General features: G+C 33.6%; 1 protein-coding gene across 2 annotated transcripts in view; it reads left to right on the top strand.

Annotated features, from left to right (window-relative positions):
- LOC139877834 (MLO-like protein 6) overlaps positions 1-15,779 on the top strand; it is a 44,256-nt gene that overhangs the window by 4,235 nt on the left and 24,242 nt on the right. The window lies entirely within an intron of this gene.

Raw genomic sequence — 15,779 nt, forward strand, 5'->3', positions numbered from 1 at the left:
TTTTTTTTACTTTAACTTTAAATATGTTTATTTGTGCTATATAACATTTGATAAAAAATTATATAAATGAATTTTTAAATGTGTTTTAATTGACATAACTTTAACTTTTATTAACCTCCAATGCAAAATTATTAATTTGATTTAACTTCGAATTTTTTTTTTTACTTTAGCTTTAAATATGTTTATTTGTGCTATATAACATTTGATAGAAAATTATATGAATGAATTTTTAAATGTGTTTTAATTGACATAACTTTAACTTTTATTAAATACTAGTGAAATGACCCGTGGAATCATGGGTTTGTATATACGAAACAGTTTAATAATATGTTTTAGGTATTATGTGAACGTAAATGCTAAAGTTATTTAGTTTAATGACCCGTGGAATCACAGAGTTCGACTAAGAAACTCGTCAGCTGAACATTTCATCAAACATCTAAAATGCATATTAAACAATCCACATTCATTCATAAGAGATAATATTGCTTGTCATTTTATTTTAAAAGTGTAAATTAAAATATAAATTTAGAATTGGTTTCCTTCTGCCTAACTTTTATACCTTCTCGTACTTAATTCAAAATAATTAATTAAAATAATTCAAGATTATTTAAATTTAATAATTAAAATAATTATTAATAAGATTTAATAATAATAATTAATTAATAAGATTTTTAATTTTAATTTAAAATTATTTAGATTAATGATATTAGTGTATTGAAAGGATCGATGGCTAAATAGAAAAAGATAGATATTAAACCTTCTCGGTTTAAACAAGACACAACCCTCTCGGTTGAACAAAAAGACTTCACGTCCTTTTTTTTTATTCTCAATAAATTTAATCAACAAAAACTGAATTACAAAACAAACCAGTGGATATATAAATACTGGAGCAAAACCTCTAAACAATAGGAATTTAAAAACTAAATAACTAGATAAAGATAAAAGAAGAGTAGTTATAAAACTCAAATTCTAGCGCATCTCTATCCATAATCACGAACCAACCTTGCCTTGGGCTCAAAGTCAACTGGCCAAATAAAAGCTCCCAATGTTATTGGGCATGTTGGGCTGCTGCCAGTTCCAGTGATCTAGAGCCACATTACAATACCCGAGTCTACATCATCCTCCCCTTCTTCGAAAAGACTCGTCCTCGAGTCTACAATGTCAATGATGAAAACATCTAAGTGATCCTCAAGAACTACACGAGTATTCTTTTCATCGCTTTTCATATCAACAACAATATCTTGTGCATCTTTATTGAACATGTTAGCGACTTTATAAGTAGTTGGAGTGCTGAATTCAACGAATTCAGTATTCTCTTCAACTTCACACTCGTAATCTTCCTCAATATCATAGATGAGTTCGTTATCATAGATGAATTCTTCTTTCACACCATCCGTATCATAGATTGGTTCGGAATCTTCATCCACAATAACTTCAGGAACGTACTCCATGTGGAAACTTGATGAGCCGAATCAACAAATTCATCCGGTTGAGGCTTTCTTGAAAATTCAAGATTGTCAAGCTTCATCTCTATACTACGCAAGAGATGTTGCATGCCTTCCAACTCTTGAACCTTACGATTCAATTTCTCGATCTCGGCTTGTTTAGCCATGCCTGGAATCTGATACCAAATAGTGTATTGAAAGGATCAATGGCTAAATAGAAAAGATAGATATTAAACCTCCTTGGTTTAAACAAGACACAACCCTCTCAGTTGAACAAAAAGACTTCACGTCCTTTTTTTTTATTCTCAATAAATTTAATCAACAAAAACTAAATTACAAAACAAACCAGTGGATATATAAATACTGGAGCAAAACCTCTAAACAATAGGAATTTAAAAACTAAATAACTAGATAAAGATAAAAGAAGAGTAATTGTAAAACTCCAATTCTGGCGCATCTCTATCCATAATCACGAACCAACCTTGCCTTGGGCCCGAAGTCAACTGGCCAAATAAAAGCTCCCAATGTTATTGGGCATGTTGGGCTGCTGCCAGTTCCAGTAATCCAGAGCCCCATTACAATACCCGAGTCTACATCACACATCACCCACCATGCTTAGATTTTTTTGTTTTTCTTTTTAATTTTTTCTTAACAAAGGAATAAGCCTAATAATAACATCATCATTATAGAATTTTAATATTAACTATAGATTACGGAGTACTTATAAATTTATTAAAATAAAATTAAGATAATTTTTTAAAATAAAAGTTAGTAAAAGTCAAAACTGAAAAATAAATTTGATACACATAGAGTAAGTTTTGTATGTTTTAGGTTTATTTGGAAGACGAAATAAAATATATTACCTCCGTCCCAAATCTATTGTCTCCAGACAAAAACACGCAGTTTTAGAAAATCTCACCAACTTCATTCTCCATTAATAATATATCTTCTCTCTCCAGAATAATATCTTTTGATTGGTTGAAAAAAAATCTGAACAATTAATTTGGGACATCTTAAAATAGAATAATGGACAATAGATTTGAAACGGAGAGAATATTAAACATGTCGCATGGAGTACGTTGTACATCTTTAGTTTAATGAACTTTCTAATTAACCATCTTTGTACTTTTGTCGTACAAATCTTGATGTAGTCATCATATTATAAAAATAATACGGAGTATATAAAAGCTAAAGTCAACTGCCGTAACGACCCTTAGTCTGAACGACTTTTAAAATGATAAGAAATAGCCAATTCCATTGTCAAAATACTCCGTAACTGTTTTCTAAATTCATTCATTGCATGTATTCATCAAGTTTCACATGTCAATATCATGAGGATGACTTATTTTTTTTTTTTTTTTTTTTTTTTTTTTTTTGACGAAAAAACGAAATAACTTTTATAACGATAGGAAGTTCATTTAAAAAATGAAACCTCCTAAGACATACAAACCGAACCACCGAGCAAACCTACTACAAACTAGCAAACCAAGCTCACAACATAACACAATAAAGCAAAAGCCAAGACTAGAAAACTATAAACAATGACACCAATTATAACATAAAGAGATGCAATCCAACCTAAATGAAAAAACGGAAGATAAAAATCCATCTACTCCTCAAGTCACCGAAGCCAAAACGTCACACGTCTTTGATAAAAACACCGAAAGCCTTCGATTCCGCTCCTTGAACCAACTTTTTCTTTCTTTCCTTCCCTTTCTTTTGCATCTTCATATGTTCCGAGGCGATAGGCGGTGCACTATAGTTGACGACACCTTTTTGAACGCCTTCCATAGTATCCGTAACCTTGTTAAAAGCTGCAAAAGGATCGCCACTTCGCACAGAAACAAAAGGCTTTTTCCTTAAAGATTTATCGAATTTAGACGCAACTGAATCAAAACCGATTGGGCCCGTGGATTCCCGCGAACACTAGGAACAAGTTGGACCTTTAATGTGGACAAATGTCCCAAAACCATATATTTATAAGTTATTATATTACAAGTTTCAATATTGAAAAGAATACAACAAAATCTAATTGAAGTATAGGAGAGGTAAGATGTAGACAAACGTTTGCTATCCTAAAATAAAGAGAAGTCATTTCTCCACTTATAGTAAAATACCTCAAGAGTAGAGAAATTTCTGTCTGTCAATGTTTTATGGATAGAGAGATTGCTTTCGAATAAACTTCCGGGCAATAAGTAAGTTTAAAAAAGTAAAAAAAAAAAAAAAAAGTGAGATGTCATAGAAATGGTAGAATCAAATTTACATGAGTTTTAAACATGTCTGAAGTTCAATTTAAGCTCTAAACGACAATTAAGTCACCAATTAAAATGGACTAGATTTTTAAGTTCGGTTTAACAGGATGGAAGTATTTTTGTTTCAACATTTAACCAGATTAATTTTTGACTGTTTGAGCTTTTCTCTAACCCTTAATTAAGAAACGCTACTGAAATTTTAGCTTGAAACCTATTATGAAAATATTAAACATCAATGACTAGTACCCAACCATTATATTATACTCCATATTATATATGCTTTAAAATCATATATATTGTTATGATACCACAAAGTCAATATAAGGTGGCTATGTGGATGTCAATTTTGTATACAGAACTTACGCATGCAGAGGAATAGTTATTTGCACAGTAAACTTTGCATTATAAATTAGGCATCCATATTTGCCATTCAAACTTGTACCTAACTTTCATAATATAGAAAGTTTCTTCATCTTATCTTTATTCTTTATTCATATATACATATATTAAGAAGTCTTTGCTAAGATCAGCCATAAAGGTTGTTATAAACCACTAGAATTATAACACGTTATTAGCACGAAGTGCTCCGTATAATCAAGGTTTATCTAAGCAAGCACAAGTCACTAATCAAGGTAAGAAATTCCTTAACGATATCTTCTATTATTTATTAGTAAGGTAAATATTATTATCATAAGTAAAATTATATTTATGTAATCTAACTTTTATTAACTTCACTAACATTTATATTTATGTTATTTAAGTTATATATGGTCGGTTATACCGCCTGAATTATATTTATGTAATCTAACTTTAATTAACTTCACTAACATTTATATTTATGTTATTTAAGTTATATATGGTCGGTTATACTGCCTGAATTATATTTATGTAATCTAACTTTTATTAACTTCACTAACATTTATATTTATGTTATTTAAGTTATATATGGTCGGTTATACCGCATGAATTATATTTCTGTAATCTAACTCTCCAACAATGATGATACATATATCAAATTAATAAGATATTAATGCAACGTTTTAATTAAACTATGAAATTAAGACAAACAGTGAGAAATGTTCTTATTATTTCCCAATTTCTATCATTTGGGCTGACTTCATCACTTCAAATGAATTTTTAATGTAAATTAGGATAAGTAACATGTTTACTTTAATCAGTATCTACCTTAGGTGGGCAAAATCGGTAGGTATAAGTTTTTAAATTTGGCACTTATGGCCAAAAGCTACCAAAGATGGTGCTGTCACATCTAAATAAGTATTTTTAATGCCTAGATGATAATTCAACTTATGTGGCATGCTTCATTCAAACCTTCCTAAATCAACTATAATGACCTATTAGCATATAATACGAACTCCCTTAAATACTTCAATACCACGAACGAGCTAAATTAAGAGGAAAAAAATGTCCCTTCGGTTATTTTCATAGTTCACTAGTTATTTTAGTCATAGAAGGATTTGGGATGTTAGTTTTGAAAGTAATCACATTATATTATATTAACTAAATCAAATCAAAATCAAATAATAAAGCACAATAAAACGTTGTATCGTACCTAATGATTAAATGTGCTTCTAGTAATTCACATAGTAATGATCAATTATCAAGGTGATGAGTGTTTGACTAATTGACTTATTCAGATAATTATACACCATCCAGGTTACCCTAACCCTAGTAATTGATGTTGCAATTGTTTTCACAACACCACAATCACTTGTAAAGATCATTAGTTAACCTTGAGCAACAAAAACTATGAGTGGCTAATTGTATACATAAAATTTACATATCACAAAAATAGTAACTAAAATTAAGAAAACACTCACTTTCTTGAATACATGAACATCTTCTTTATCTCTACAAATAAGTCCCAAAAGAAAAGAAAAAGAGAATGAATCTGTTGAAAAATCTTGATTAAATAAACCCTGAGCTACCTTGAGACTTGAATGGTTTGAATTTTCTAAGATGCCTAGCTTGTTATGTATCACTCATAAATAAATGGTTTTAGACCATAACGCATATGTTTATTAAGTGTTATCTTTTATGTACTTCAGATTTTAACTTGTTTGCAGGTAATATAATTTGATTATCTTGGTGAAATATAACTCATTATTTGCTTATCTTATTTAAAGTTTTAGTATGAATCCTGCTGAAATACAACATCAATTAAATGGTAAAGACCTATGTATTGCAGATAGTGGTAACATACATACTATGATCAAATCTAAGAAATATTTCATTGATTTAAATCAAATGAAGGAATTAAAAATACTATATCAGGTCTTGTAAACTTGATATAAGGAACGAAAAAGGCAAAAAATTCATATTACCAAATGGTACGAATTTTCTGATAAACAATGCTTTGTTTTCTCCCAAATCAAAGAGAAATTTGTTAAGTTCTCTGATATATATGATTATCAGTCAATGATAACCGGAAATGAGAAATACCTATGTAGTACCGAAAAGCGCATAGGATGAAAAGCGCAGCGCATATGATTAAAAGCTCATATGATGAAAAGCGCATATGATGAAAAGCGTAACGCATATTATTAAAAGCGCATATGATAAAAAGCGCATATGATGAAAAGCACAGCGCATATGATTAAAAGCGCATATGATGAAAAACGCATATGATGAAAAGCGCAGCGCATATGATTAAAAGCGCATATGATGAAAAGCGCAGCGCATATGATTAAAAGCGCATATGATGAAAAGCGCAGCACATATGATTAAAAGCGCATATGATGAAAAGCGCAGCGCATATGATTAAAAGCGCATATGGTGAAAAAGGATATATGATAAAAAGCGCATATGGTGATTAATGAAAAGCACATATGGTGATTAATGAAAAGAATATTGAGAAAGAATCACCAATACTTCTTGAAAGAATTCAAGGTTATATATATGGACCAATTCATCCATCATGTGGACCATTTTGATATTTCATGGTTCTAATAGACGCATCTAGCGGATGGTCTCATGTTTGTGTGTTATCAAGCCGTAATATAGCATTTGCAAAGTTTCTTGCACAAATTATTAAATTGAGAACACATTATTCTGATTACGCCATTAAAAGGATGAGACTTGATAATGCTGGTGAGTTAACATCTCAAACATTTAATGATTATTATATGTCTACAGGGATTGTTGTTGAACATCCAGTTGCTCATGTGCATACACAAAATTGATTTAACTGAATCAATAGATAAACGCTTGCATCTAATAACTAGACAATTGGTAATGAGTACAAAACTCTCAATATTTATATGGGGACATGCAAAATTACATGCTGCGACATTATTTCATATTAGACAAAATGCAAGTCATAAATATTCTCCCTTACAACTTGATTTTGGCCGAGAGCCAAATATTTCCCATTAGAACATTTGTTTGTGCAGTATATGTTCTAGTTGCACAACCACAACGCACTAAAATGGGTCCTCAAATGAGGATGGGGATATATATATTGAATATTATCTTCAATTATAAGATATATTGAACCCATGATGGGTGATGTTTTTACAGCACGTTTTGTTGATTGTCATTTAAAAAAAAATTATTCCCTATATTAGGGGAGAAAGGAAAAATAAAGAAAAAGATGCTTCATGATGTGAACATCAATTAAGGTATAAGAATTCGCACAAAAGAATGCGAAACGAAAGTTTAAAAAATAATGCATATGCAAGAACTTGCAAATTAATTACTTTATGCATTTAAAGATACAAAAAGAGTGACTAAATCATATATAATAGCAGGAAATGCTCCAGCTCGAATTAAAATTCCAAAAGCAGGCAATAATGTCACTCCTGAGTTTTTGCCACGTCTGAAACGTGGAAGTACAATTGGTTCCAAAGATAAAATTCCTCGAAAAGGAAAATCAACTGATAATAAGGTAAAAGAAAGTGTTCAAGAAGAACCACAAATCAATATTCCTTCTGCAGAGGATATTGATAAATGTAAATACATAAATTGCGATAAATTATGCAATATTATGAACCAAAATGAAATGAAAAATCTTGATGAGATATTTTCATATAATGTTACAATGACATCATGAATAAAGATGATGATCTGGAACTAAAATCTGTCATTAAATGTCAAAATAGATATGACTATATACGAGCTGAATTGGAATTGCTCAATAAAAGAAAAGTTTTCGGATAAATCGTTATCACTTTTAAAGATGTGAAACATATGAGATAAAAAATGAATTTTTATCCGAAAAAGAAATGAGAAAAATGAAGTTACAAGATAAAGCAAGACTTGTAACTCAAGATTTCTCTCAAAAACCATGAATGGATTATGAGAAAAACTTATTCTCCTGTTATAGATGCAATTACTTTTAGATATTTAATCAGCCTAACAGTTTCTAAAAAATTTAGAAATGCATCTCATGGATGTTATTACTACTTATTTAAATGAATCACTTGATAGTGATATATACATGAATCCATGAAGAATTTAAGGTATCAGAAACATCTAATGCAAAACCCAAAGAAATGTATTCTATTGAATCACAAAGATTTTTATATGGGTTCATACAATAGTATAACTGATTAAGTGATTACTTGATAAGAAAAAGGGTATACAAATAATCTTATTTGAACATGTGTTCTTATTAAGAAAACAATATCCGGATATGTGATTGTAAGTTGTTTATGTCAATGATCATAACATCATATGAACAAATAAAGAGATCTATGAAATCATTCAACTTCTAAAAAAAATTAAATGAAAGATCTTGAAAAAAAAATCAAGTATTGCCTTGGATTGCAAATTGAGCATATGCCTAATGGTTTACTTGTACATCAAACAAACTATACTGAAAAGATTTGAAAGCATTTTTAAATACAAAACCATTGGTTTATATATCACTCAATATTGACATTGATCCATTTCATCCCCGTGAAGATCATGAAGATCTTTACGGATCAGAAGTTCCATATCTTAGTGCAATTGGGGTTATTATGTATTTTACAATTTGTACAAGACCTGACATTTCTTTTGCAGTTAATTTGTTGACAAGATTCAGCTCAACCTCTACAAAAAGACATTGAAATGGGATCAAGCAGATATTTCGATACATTCGAGGAACTACTGATTTAAAATTATTTTATTCTAACGCTTCAAAACAAGATTTGGTTGATTATGTATATATAAGTCATTCATCAAATACACATAAAGCTAAATCTCAAACTGAATATGTATTCCTAAATGGAGATACTGCAATATCATGGCGTTCTCAAAATAAACACTTGTTGCAACATCATCAAATCATGCTGAAGTGATTGCATTACATGAATCTACTCAGAAATGTTTTTGGTTGAGATCAATGACACAACTCATTGCTGATTCTTGTGGACTAGAACGCTATAAAAGACCAACAACTATCTTCACCAACAACTATATATGAAGATAATGCAGCTTGCATAATACAAATGAAAGAAGAGTATCAAAAGTGACAGAACAAAATATAAATGCTGACGAGGCACCAAAGCCATAGACAGTCTTAACGGTCATAAGTTTGATGGAAAAGAATGGTATGTTGGTAAGGCTCAGAAAAGATTAAAAGGGAATAGGAATTGAAATAAGGGTTTGAGCAAACCATGAAGGAGACTGTAGACAAATCACATGGGCTAAACTTGTACATAAAAGATTTAGATGATACAGTTTCAGATGAAAACCTCAGATTCTTCTCATATACTAAAGATCTCGTAAAAGACAACCAGATTAAAATGAGATACGTTAATCAACAACTCTGCTGATCTTTATACCAAAGCTGTGACGCCCCGTACTAAATCCATCGTGTACGAATCATCAACAACAGGATCATTACAAGGTTAAGTACTATATGCTGTAATTAAGGAAGTTGCATTCACGATAAAAAGGTGATGTCATAACCGACATCAAATGTTTTACATTTCAAAAGCATGCTTCACTAAGTAGAAGCAAATAATAAGTGTATGTGACCAAAATGGTCGTTACAAGTCATAGTTCAAAAGTACGAATGTTTGAATGCAAAGTAAAGTAGTTCATGCGTGGACAACTCTAAGCAACGGGTGTCTACAGCACGACTAGTACACAGCGGAAGCTAACCTCAAGCACCTGAGAAAAACATGCTTAAAAATGTCAACACAAAGGTTGGTGAGCTATAGTTTAAGTATAACAGTATGTAAGGTAGGCCACGAGATTTTAGTGCTACAACGAGCGTTTCAAAAGTATGATAAAGTATATGTTAACCGTGGGCACTTGGTAACTAACTTAACGTTTATACCCCCTGAAAGTACACTTGGCAAGTGCGTATGTATATGAAGTATTAAACACTCGTTAAATGCTAGCGCTACTAGCCCGAGTGGGGATGTCAAACCCTATGGATCCATATCTAAGATTCGCGTTCACGGTTCAAAAACCAATGATTAAACGTTACCGAGCTAAAGGGAATGTTTATGCCGTTGTATAACCCACACATATATAATTTTAAGTACTCGTGCCTAGTATGTAAAACATAAAATCCGCATGTATTCTCAGTTCCCAAAATAAGTTAAAGTAAAAAGGGAATGCTATAACTCGCAATGATATGTAGCGGTAAAGTAGTAGTCGGGAAAGGTGTGCAAGTAAATGGTCCGAAGTCCTCAACCTAAGTCAAATAGTACTAAGTCAGTAAATCATCTTAATAGGTTTAAAAGTATGTATTTAAGGTCTTAAGGGTCATCATCATTCATCATTAAACAAAAGGCGTAAAGTAAGTTTCGTTTATGAAAGTAGTTTTCAACAAAGTCTGACTTCAGTCAGTCACCACGGCCTCTACCCTTACTGAATTAAGGTGAGACCAGTGGCCATGGCTCTGTCTATGAGTCCCTTAAGTGTGGTAAAATTTACAGAAACAAACTCGTCTTGATTTGACCGTGGCGATGGTCTAAGTGCGAGTAGGTCAGAAATTTCTGCACAACGTTAAAGGACATAGTAACGATCGGAGGGCCATAAATCCTAAACCGTAACTCGGATTAAGACGAGTCCTATATGAAAAGTTATCTAATCGAAAAGATCTATCTAAAAATCAAGGTTAGAAGAGCCCAGGTCTACTGGTCTGTTCCATAAGCATCAGGTCAGAAAGTTTTGGACAGAAACAGTAAGTTTAAAAGGGTTCCGGTGGTCTTGGTGTTTGATGTTCATCATGCTTCTCATCCTTGATGCATATAGCTTCAAGTGTACAAATCATGGGTGTGTTTACGTCATCTTAACCAAGTCTTGACCATCATAACACTAGTACAAGTCTAAGACATGAAGCACAACTCACTTAAGAGTTGCATGTAGTTTGATGAACCAAAGTTACATCAAAGTCTTAGATCTAACACATACATGGACTTTAAAGCTAATAACAAGTTACAAACTTGAAAGTAAACTAACTAATCAAGATCATAAGTAGTAGAACATAGTTCTTAGTTTGATCTTGAAGATCCAAGACTCAAAAGTCTAGATCCAAAGTTATATTTAAAGAAAACTTATTTGTGTGTTCTTGAACTTTCAAGGTTAACTTAATTTGTTCAAGAGATATGAGATCAAGACTAACTTGTAGTACTTGACCATATAAACTAACTACATGAAATTAAAGTGCATAAATTGAAGAAGTAAACTTAAATAAACAAGAAAAGGTTCATGATTGTTCATACTTTAAAGATTCAAACCAAAGTTTGATCTTTAGAAAGTAAACTTTAAAGTTTACTTCATGAGCTTCAAGTATGTCTTTAATCAACACATGGAACTTGCAACTTTTGAAACAATTGAAGTAGAATCATAAACTAGTGAGTTTATGTTCTTGTGTTCTTGAAAATACAAGATAATAGAAGAATCAAAACTAGAAAGTTTGATCTTGTAACTAGTAAAGAATAACTAACAATTACATGTAACAAACTAACAACAAGTAATCAAACTACAAATAACAAAAGATGATGATGATTAAGGGTGTATGGTATTCGGTTTTGTTTAAGAAAAAGGAGAGAAGAATGCTTCAAGTTACTTACAAAAGTTAGAGAGAAAAGAGAGAAATTTGAAAGTGAGTTTGAAGTGTGTGTTTTGAGAATGAGGAGTAAATGAAAGATGCTAGTGAACAAGTAGTAAAAAAAATGAAAATCTCTCCCCATTCACTCCTCATGGCCGACGGTTTGGAGGGGTTTCAAGGGGGAGGGATAAGTCCACTAGGTTTATACATGTAAAGCTTATAAAAGGTGGTTACTAGATGGTTGTTTATGGGGATTACATGTTAACTAGATTCCATGCAAGTTAACTAACTAGTTACAAGTTAAAGTGATACTTACACTTTGAAAGAGTGGGCTAACTAAGCCCACTTAAAGGTAGGGTGGGCTTACAAGTCTTAATTCATGAGTCCATTAACTAATCAAAGCCCAAGTTCAATTAAATCACAAGTTAAACCAATTAAAGCCCAAGTAACTAACTAATAGCCTTAGTTAATTAAAATGATTAATAAATTTAATCATGAATGTAAATAATATCTAAAAATATTATTCGTGAAAGTTCCGGGTGTCACAAAGACGTTTCGGGCACTTAAAAGTCAAGTACGGGCAATCATAGCAACATGTAAATGTAATAACATACATTCATTTAATCACACGTATTAATAATAGTAATTATTAATAAATAAATGTTTGAAATTCCAGGGTCGTTACATTACCCATCTGTTAAAGAAAATTTCGTCCTGAAATTTAAGCTGAGGTAGATGGAGGAGTCGGGAAAAGGTGAGGATACTTCCGCATCATTTGATCCTCTCGTTCCCAAGTAAACTCAGGTCCTCGTTTGGCATTCCATCGTACTCGGACGATCGGAATCTTGTTGCGTTTCAAAGTTTTGATCTCACGATCCATAATCTCAACTGGTTCCTCCACAAAGTGGAGTTTGTCGTCAATCGTAAGTTCCTCAAGTGGTATGATAAGTTCAGGTGCAGCAAGACACTTCTTCAAGTTTGACACATGGAAGGTAGGATGAACTGAGCTCAATTGTGCTGGTAGATCCAAACGGTATGCAACGGGTCCAACACGTTCCAAGATTTCAAAAGGACCAATGTATCGTGGATTTAACTTTTCACATTTTCCAAAGCGAATCACACCTTTCCAAGGTGCAACCTTCAACATTACACGATCACCAATGTTGAATTCAAAGTCCTTACGTTTAAGATCGGCATAACTCTTTTGATGATCGCGGGCAGTCTTAAGTCTAGCTTGGATCTGAGCAATCTTCTCCGTGGTTTCGTGGACTATCTCGAGTCCGGTGATTTGCTTTTCGCCTACTTCGGCCCAACAAATAGGAGATCGGCACTTACGGCCATACAATGCTTCAAAAGGCGCAGCATTAATGCTAGAGTGATAACTGTTGTTGTACGAGAATTCGGCGAGTGGCAAATGTCTTTCCCAGGCCTTTCCAAAATCAAAGACACATGCACGTAGCATGTCCTCCAAGGTCTGAATCGTTCGTTCACTTTGTCCGTCAGTCTGAGGATGATAAGCAGTACTCATGTCAAGACGAGTTCCCATGGCTTCTTGCAAAGAACGCCAAAATCTAGAGGCAAAACGGGGATCGCGATCGGAGATGATCGATAAAGGTACACCATGACGAGATACTACCTCCTTAATGTATAATTGAGCAAGTCTTTCCATCGTATCAGTTTCCTTCATCGCTAGGAAGTGTGCAGATTTGGTAAGGTGGTCAACAATAACCCAAATAGTATCGTATCCGCCCACCGTCTTCGGCAGCTTAGTAATGAAGTCCATTGTTATCCTTTCCCACTTCCATTGTGGGATTTCCAGTTGTTGAAGTAAACCAGAAGGTCTCTGATGCTCGGCTTTAACCTTCGAGCAAGTCAAACACTTACCAACATAAGTCGCAACGTCCTTCTTAAGATTCGGCCACCAATACTGTTCTTTAAGGTCGTGGTACATTTTTCCCACTCCAGGATGAATCGAATATCTCGACTTGTGTGCTTCATCAAGTATCAGGTTCCGTAGATCTCCATAAAGAGGTACCCAAATTCTTCCGGCATAACATCGGAGTCCAGACTCCCTAACCTTGAATCGAGAGACAAGTATGTTCAAATGTTCGTGAAATATGTTCTCCTCTTTGAGAGCCTCATCTTGGGCTACTCTGATCTGGCTGTTGAGGTTCGAATGGATGGTGATGTTCAGAGCCCTAACACGAAGAGGTGTCGTCCTCTCCTTTCGGCTTAAAGCGTCAGCTACAACATTGGCCTTGCCAGGGTGATAACGGAGTTCACAATCGTAGTCGTTGAGCATCTCGATCCATCGACGCTGTCTCATATTCAGTTGCTTCTGATCGAAGATGTGTTGAAGACTCTTGTGATCGGTGAAAATAGTGCTCTTAGTTCCATACAAATAATGTCTCCACAATTTGAGCGCAAAGACAACGGCTCCAAGTTCAAGATCATGCGTAGTGTAGTTCCGCTCGTGAATCTTCAATTGGCGGGAGGCATTGGCAATAACCTTTGATCGTTGCATCAGTACACAACCAGAACCACTCTTCGATGCATCACAATAAACAACGAAATCGTCACTGCCTTCAGGAAGTTATAGGATAGGTGCGGTGGTTAACTTCTTCTTCAAAGTTTGAAATGCTGATTCGTGTGCGGGTTCCCAAATGAACTTCTTGCCCTTGTGAGTCAGTGCGGTCAAAGGACGCGCAATCAGAGAAAATCCTTCGATAAACCTTCGATAATAACCGGCGAGACCTAGGAATTGGCGAATATGCGTCAGAGTAGTGGGGGTCTCCCACTTGCTGATGGCTTCAATCTTGGCGGGATCTGTAACGACCCCAAGCAAGAAAATCAGAGTGTATGCATGTATGCTTGACTCCAAGCAAGTATCAAAAGTATGAGCGGAAGTATGTATCACTTAAGTTCAAGGACCTGAGAAAAAACATAGAGAATCTGTCAACGAAAACGTTGGTGAAATCATAGGTTTAGTAAATGAGTATGTAAGTAAAATAAGTTGAACCACAAGTTATAGTATAAGTCGATTTTCCGAATCGTTTGAATTCCATAAGTATTGTTGTTTACCGAGCACCCAATTATCAAAGCTTAACCGTATCATTTACCTCAGCATAAAAGTGTTAGAACATACACCGTACCAGAATATATTTCATTCGCTTAACGGTAGCGAACCGTCCGAATAAGGGTTAGTCAAACCCGTATGGATCCACACAACATAGTCTCGCTTACACCATCTGATGTAATTAATGATAATTGAATTGAGGGTTTTCGTTCAAACTCGTCCGTATCTTTGTATTCGTATTCGTGTTCGATGTATAAAAGTATGAAAGGTATATATACATATGAAATGTATATAAGTATGTAATGTATATGTTTCTCAGCCCACGATTTAAAAATATAAAAGTTGTTGAAAAAGTGGGACTATGATCTCACCTTTGATTGCAAGAGTAAATAAGTACTTCAACAAGTAATGTGCGCAAAGGACAACGCTAGCCTCGACCTAAACAAATAGGTTGTATCAATTAACTAGTTACGACACAAGGTCGGGCGAAATGTGTTCAATTAGTCCTATGGCTCGTTATGACTCGAATAGTATAGCATGTGAATCACGTTGTCAAGTTTCATGCAAGAATCAAGTATAAAAGAAGATTAGAACGATTGCATAAACGTTTGGTTAAGTTTGACTAAAATTCAAACTTGGTCAAAGTCAACGAAAAAGTCAACACGTTCGGGTCGGGTCCCAAACTATTTTTCTAAGCTTAGAAGTCATATATGAGCATGTTGGCCAAGTTACATGTTAATCGGAGGTGCGTAGCATAGTTGGAATTAAACGAAAAAGTGCAAAGTTGGTCAGCCCCTGAACAAGGCAAATGTCGCGCCGCGACATATGGTGGCCGCGCCTCGACAATGGGCGTGGCCTGGTGCCTCGTCAGTTTCAAAAGTTCAAGTCTTGATCCAAAATTCAATTTAGCACAAAACGCAAACCGTAAACACTTAGAATACGCATCTTATATCATTGGAAAGCTCTTTTGACAAGGAATACAATTAACTACCTTT

Source organism: Rutidosis leptorrhynchoides, chromosome 11, assembly GCF_046630445.1.
Source record: "Rutidosis leptorrhynchoides isolate AG116_Rl617_1_P2 chromosome 11, CSIRO_AGI_Rlap_v1, whole genome shotgun sequence".
Taxonomy (NCBI): Eukaryota; Viridiplantae; Streptophyta; class Magnoliopsida; order Asterales; family Asteraceae; genus Rutidosis; species Rutidosis leptorrhynchoides.